Raw genomic sequence first — 7454 nt, 5'->3', positions numbered from 1 at the left:
GAACCCGGGTCTTCAGCGTGACGAGCGGACGCTTTAACCACTAGGCTACCCCACCGTCCTAGCAAGGTTATCTGTAGCCATACAGAAGGATATTGTCGTCCTGAACTTTGTTTGCAATTAGCACTTGAATATGACATATCTTGAAACAACAAAGATTAATTTGCTTTCTGTCAAGTAAAGATTGGTCATAATTGTCAATATATACCACTCCTCTTTTGGTAGGGATATTTTCATCTGTCCATGATACAGAAAACATATTCTTGCAAAATGTCAAGTGTACCTCTAGAAATATGAGACATATTTGATTATTACTATCAAAAGTGAGTGAGGGGGTTTTACAACACTTTTAGCAATATTCCAGTGATATCATTGCAGAGGACACCAGAAATTGACTTCACACATTGTACATATGTGGGGAATCATGGGGAATTAACCCAGTCTTTGGTGGTTAAGACTGAACACTTTAACCACTTGGCTACCCAACAACCCATTGTGTGTGAACAGTAAATGTACTCAAACAGTCACCAAAAGAAATGATAGCACATGTAACAAAATGTCCTTAAACAGAATGCAAGTTATAAAGTAAATCACAAAATAGATCAGTTTTTCTCAATGTGACTGACTGACTGAGTTTAGTTTTACGCCGCTTTTAGCAATATTCCAGCAATATCACGGCGGGGGACACCAGAAAAGGGCTTAACACATTGTGCCCATGTGGGGAATCGAACCCGGGTCTTCGGCGTGACAAGCCAACGGTTTAACCACTAGGCTACCCCACCGCCCTTTCTCAATGTGACAGGTGGTTACCAAAATTAACTCAATGAAAAGGATACTGACTATTTTATCTCTGTAAACACGTTGAACATTTACAGCAATCTTTAACATTATTATCATCGAACCGAGCAGCAAGCAAATTAACTGACAAGACAAGCTAGGAAACTTTGTGGACAGTCTCATAAAGTTCTGAAATAGCCTCCCCTGTTCCAGAACACACTCACCTAAATACTCGACCCTCCGCTGAATTCCACACAAAGAAACACTGTTGCACTGATATATTACATAAAGTAAATATCTTCCGCAAGAGCTCTCCTAATTCATGGCTAATGTCTATCTGTTAAACTACAGACACCCTAAACACTCCTACATCAAGTGTGAGGTGTAAATATTGCCTTCATTTAGGGTCATGTTCAAACATATCCTAATTCTTTTATAGCCGTTGTGGGTTTCCGTTCCTTCATCAAAGACATTATTGCCAGTTTATGTATTTGGACTCAGTCTCCAGCTCGACCAGGACAGTGTTTTGTCCCCGTGTTTTATGGATCTCGTAGTGCGGACTTTGTTTTATGCAGGTAATCAACTGATAATTTACACCTGATGTCCCTGTGTCTCGCCCTTGGTTGTAAGGTATGGCTGCAAGATTGCATGCGACTGTACTCATTAGACTGAGGGGGACAGGTGTAACAGGTGCTTGTCAGGTGTCAGTGTAACATCATACTGGGCTAGACTCTTGACAAACATGGGTTATCAGTGACATGCAGCTATATTGCAACATGGAAAATTATCACTTTTATAGCCACTGAAGATTTGGGTTCGAAGTGTTCATACATAGTGTGACATGCCATCTCTACCATGCCCACATCCACCTGTCTTCCTTGTACTCATTTCTAATAGCCTACGACCCTCTCGTCCTGGTACAACCCTTACCCTAAAAGGTCAAGCCTAAAACATCAAGCACCACCCTTGTATTACCCATCCCATGATACCCCTATTGTACTACCTCTATCTACCCATTTTGACCTTATATCCATCCACCCCCAAGCTCCAACACACAGAGGCTCAAGAGACCTAGACAGAGACACAGACAGACACACACACGCATGCATGCGCGCACACACACACACACACACACACACACACACACACACACACACACACACGCACACGCACGCACACACAGAAGCACAACAGGCAGACAAACAGACAAACAAACATGCTCAGACACACACACAAAAAGAAAAGAAAAATGGCCAGCCATACTACCAACTCCTCTTGCCATGCCCCCAACCACCAGGCCCCCCTGTACATTAGGAGCATCAGAATAACCACCCACCACTAATGCACTTGTCACTGAAAGGATTCCACACAATCCTCCACGATTCCTCCTACATTCTGACAGTGTTTATATCTGTTGAGCAGCAGACTGGGTCGCGATGGTGCAGGTTCTGACATCTTCAGTCCAGTGACGGCAGCAGTAACAGCGGCAGCACCAGCGGACGTAGACTGGCCCATGGTACCTGTGGCTGGTCTTGCCATCAGCTTGAGTACATCCTACCAAGCCAGAATGCCCCTGTCATTCCTGGAATAAAATACAAGAAAATAAACATTTGCCACATAAATAAGCAATTCTCAGGATCAATCATATTACTTGACAACATTTTCACGGATCAGATATACGACACTTGGTGGTTAAGCCTCTCTACATATTTCTTTCACAACAGCACTAGACAGTTTGAGGTCAACCATGGATCTTAAAACTGCCCCAGAGAAAATAGCCATGGGTTATACTGAGTGAAAGTGTTGTCAAACAACAAATAACATCTTTTCTAGAATAACAGCATTATACATTTTAAAAAAACAGACTGTCGAAAAGAGTCATTCCACATATGGTTGCTTGATGTTAGTTTTACATCACATTCAGAAACATATGATGATGGCCTGTAAATCACCGAGGATGGTCAGTGACAGTAAGCAACCATTCATGCCATCAAGGTACATTTGGTCGATACGATGTCACCAAGTCTGACAACCTGATCTATCAAGTTCGATGACAAGCATAGGATAGAAAATCACCACATGGAGAGTTTACGTTTGTTTGTTTGTTCCTTGACACCGCACTCAGCCATATTCCAGCTATATGAGAGTAAAAAATCAAGTCAGGACCAGACATTCCAATGACTGACCTTACGAGCATCATACTGGGAAACAATGGCATGTGGTACTATTGTTAAATGCACTTCTTTGCCAAAGTATTTGTTATACATACATACAAATACTTCTATAGCGCCAGAATCCGATGTAATCACCCAAAGGCGCTCTGAGTCCACGCTGGAGCTAAAGGTAAGCTTTGGTAAAAAGATGAGTCTTTAACTGGCTTTTGAAAGATGCAAGTTCAGTCAGTGATCGAAGTTCTTGTGGTAGATATTTCCAGAGTTTTGCACCATTCGAAGAGAATGCTCGGTCACCAAAAGACTTTGTTCTTGTACATTGAATTTGCAGAAGAGATTGGTCACTGGAGCGAAGTTGTGAAAGATACCCTATAAGATAACTATAAGTGTTTTGTTACAAAATAAATAACCATCACATACATCTATTCTTTGTCATCATTTTCTTTTAAATATTGAAAAAATATCTATTACAATCAGAACTAGTATGTATGAGGTATACATTGTATAGATGTATAACCTTTTACTGTAATACAATTTTAAAAAAAGATATTATTTTTTTATACGGGGCCTTTAATTTTGACTAGGGGTTTGCCTCCCTTTCGACTTTCTTGCAGACATTTTGACTTTTCTGTTTTGGGGCCCTTTTTTCATGCGGCCCTTTTGACCTGTTTCACACCACAATATACCAATGAAATGTTTGTTGGTTTAACGCTGCACTCAGGAATGTTTCAGCTATATGATAGTAGACTGTAAATAATCAAGTCTGGAACAGACAATCCAGTGTTTGACTCATGACCATTGATCAAGCACCATGGATTTGATGACAAGCATAAACTAAGTCCACAAGACTGACCATCCGGTCCCATTACAAGCCTTCTGTTCTAACAACAATCGGGGCTTCTGAGGAACAATTTGGGCCTGGATAAGGGGCTGTTTACATGTGTGTTGAAACTAAAATAAGCAATACGATCTATGTGATAATCACTAGGGGTGACTATTGAGGAGGAAAAACTATTGCTTAATGCTATAGTGATAGTGATAGTCTATTGCAACATACTATTGCGATAGCGATCGTCTATTGGGAAAAACTATTGCTGTTGTTGTAGTTTTTTTCCCTTGAGTTGTCGCATTTGAAGTCATTTCCCAAATGAATGTATAGTAATAGATATAAATAAAAACAAGTTGGAGTAGTTTCAGTCTGGATTTTCCAGCTTTGTTATTCACAATTTCAAACTCCAAGTCGTATGCTGTGGTTGCCGCCATGTTTGTTTAAGAGGTAACAGGGGCAAATAACTCTAAATCAAAGTGAAAGAATCTGATACTTCCTGTATTTTGCGCTGCACATTTATCAAAGGAAGTCAATAACTAAACTATCGATAGTCACACATACTATCGATGCATCGATAGTTTTTCATTTCTACCATCGATTAATTGCTATCGGAGACTCAACAACTGCAATCCATCAATAGTTCGATGCATCGTTACAGCCCTAATAATCAGACATCAGATGCATTAGGTACCGGTACTAACATCAAGCAGAAAGAGCTTATGGCATTATGAAACCTGCTGTTATTACTTTCACACTTTTTACATCTCAGAACTGAAAGAAGATCCCAGCTATGACATCTCTATACAGTCCAATCTTATATTTAAAATGTCTGTAGAGAGCAATTACATTGCCATTTTGGCATCATTATGGTGAATGTATTGGTAGATATCTAATAATGTATGTTGCAGGCATAACAGCATACAAAATATTTTGGGCACATTCTGATCGATTCTGCTATGGCACTGACAGCCACGCACCCAGATTGATATTGACTAGCAGCATCTCCTAAGAAACCTGAAAGTTTATAAACGTGAAAGTTTATTACGCGATCCAAGCAATGGTGCCTATGATATTTCTCTGGTTTGATTAGTGGTATAAGTGTTTGGCCGTCATATCGAGGACCCGGTTTTGATTCCACATATAGGTGTAATGTCTGAAGCCCTTGTGCCCTTCCATGATACCGCTGGAATACTGCTAAGAATGGCATAAAACAACCAACCCACTCACTTATCAAAGTTAAACATGGCTGTCCTATGCCTTGTAACGTGATCAAGCCGTCTCCACAGTTCACTTTATTGCCAATCTGCACAACTTTCACATTTATGATCTGACAAGGCAAGCTGCTAAAAGAGTCAATGCAAAATTCTTGGGAATATATTTTGAATGACTAGATTCCGACCTGACAAAGGCATTGTACTTCATCATCTGCCAAGAGTTACTGCCTAGCAGAAAGGGCTGAAGATGAACAGATGTTCTTCACAGTATCAATGTACTGCCGAACTCACCGATTTGATTGACAGTTGTCTGGTATCATTACGAAAAATGGAAATTTAACCGGCTTTACAGAGAACTGTAAGTCTTCTAATACCAGCAATTAGTACACTTAGAGCTGCGGCCTGGTCTATCACTGTGGTAATCTAGCCTAAGCCAGTCAGTCAAGGCAGAGAAGCCCTAGGCCATGACTATATCACTGACTGCCGGACTATCTTGCTGGGGATCTTGCAAATACATCTTCCAGGAGTGAGTGAGTGAGTGAGTGAGTGAGTGAGTGAGTGAGTGAGTGAGTGAGTGAGTGAGTGAGTGAGTGAGTGAGTGAGTGAGTGAGTGAGTGAGTGAGTGAGTGAGTGAGTGAGTGAGTGAGTGAGTGAGTGAGTGAGTGAGTGAGTGAGTGTTGACTAAATATTGTCTCCAGCTTATTGTCATTTACTGTTCGATAATAAGAACATGTGTTAGTATTTTTTGAGTGAGTGAGCAAGATTGGATGAGTGAGTGACATCACAGGCTGCATATATCTAAGCTGCATGACAACAGTGAGTGAGTGAGTGAGTGAGTGAATGAGCTAGTGAACAAGACTCAGGGAAAGACTACAGTACATATGTTACAATAGCTGACCATCTTTCAGGTGATCGTTCAGATGTTGTCTTCTAGGAGTGGTTAAACAGTACTTTGATAACAATCACTCTGTGAACTGGAAATCAAATCCTGCTGATCCTTATCTATTTCAACCCGTGAAGGTCCGGGTTAGATTGAACCTTCAGTAACCAAATGCTTGTTGTAAGAGGCGACTAACGGGATTGGGTGGTCAGGCCTGCTGGCTTGGTTGACACATGTCATTGGTTCCCAATTGCGCAGATCGATGCTCATGCTGTTGATCACTGGATTGTCTGGTCCAGACTCGATTATTTACAGACAGATTATATATTTTCCATATCACTGGAATATTGCTGTGGGGTGTAAACTAAACTCACTCACTCACCTTATCTATTTCAACGTAAAATGGTCATCATTCTCACATGCTACACACCATGTTCCACTCAAAGGACATGAAAATTAGCACACTAAAACCCACATGCTGTATACTAGTCAAAAGAAGTTAAGGACAATCCAATTATTTGATATTCTGGCAAACATGTCATGACAGCGTAACTATAGCAACAGAAATAAAAAATTTTTAACATTTTGTTGCATTTTTTAACATTTTATACAAAACAAATAACAATGGACTGACTGACTGAGTTTGGTAAATTGACATGCCACCAGAACGTGTAGAAAGCAAGCAATATTCCAGCAACATCCTGGCACCAGAAATGGGGCTTGAAGAGAGAATTTATTGGATCATTGTGCCCATGTGGGGATTGCTTTAGCAACCCGGTCTTCGCATGACGCAAGCCAGAATAAATAGTTGTTTCTCTATCTTTAATCATATGTCTTTATATCCTACTAAAACAATGTTTGTTGGCAAAACAATCTAGTATCTTTCATTACATCTGAAATAATGGAAGCCATGACAGATTCACTACGATCATCTGAAAGATTAGGGTGATCCTTAACTTCCTTTGTGTAATATATGTACAATATATTCTTGTATCGGATACTGACTTCAAATCATAAAGCATCAAATCAAATCTCCAGTGTCTCAGTTAAAGGGTTAACCTTGTTAGTCGGAACCCTTCCGGTCACTATCTCCCACAGGATCCACTTAACCCGAATAATCCTTCAGGTGATTCACATGATTGAAACTAATGATATCATCATTAGTGAAAGTGCACAGTTCCTCCAATCACTTCGGCAGAGCACCTCAGACAACTGTGTCAGGATCTATTCCGTTGGTGTCATTCTCCTTCACAACCTGCCTATCTACAATCAACTATTTCTCACATTGCAAAGACAGGAACGATGCAAATGAGTGAGTGAGTTTGGTTTTACGCCATTTTGAGCAATATTCCTGCAATATCACGGCGGGGGACACCAGAAATGGACTTCACACATTGTACCCATGTGGGGAATCGAACCCGGGTCTTTGCGTCATCAGCGAATGCTTTAACAACTAGGCTACCCCACCGCCCCCGGAACTACGCAAACTCTTTTCTGAATGAAAAATGAATAGGACAAAGCAGAGAACAACAAACCTTAAGATGAAGTGGGGTAGCCTAGTGGTTAAAGCGTTGGCTCGTCACACC

General features: G+C 40.7%; 1 protein-coding gene across 1 annotated transcript in view; it reads right to left on the bottom strand.

Annotated features, from left to right (window-relative positions):
* Positions 1 to 1932: 1932 nt before the first annotated feature.
* The window catches only part of LOC124275495 (RNA helicase aquarius-like), an 82699-nt gene continuing 77177 nt past the window's right edge, over positions 1933 to 7454 (bottom strand). Inside the window, 1 exon segment of the mRNA XM_046711079.1 lies at positions 1933 to 2356. The gene's annotated coding sequence lies outside the window, so the exon portion shown is untranslated.

The sequence above is a fragment of the Haliotis rubra genome, unplaced genomic scaffold, assembly GCF_003918875.1.
Source record: "Haliotis rubra isolate DU_JTF1 unplaced genomic scaffold, ASM391887v1 Scf2, whole genome shotgun sequence".
Classification (NCBI taxonomy): Eukaryota; Metazoa; Mollusca; class Gastropoda; order Lepetellida; family Haliotidae; genus Haliotis; species Haliotis rubra.
The sequence above is the reverse complement of the archived record's forward strand: the minus strand, read 5'-3'. Positions and strand labels throughout refer to the sequence as shown.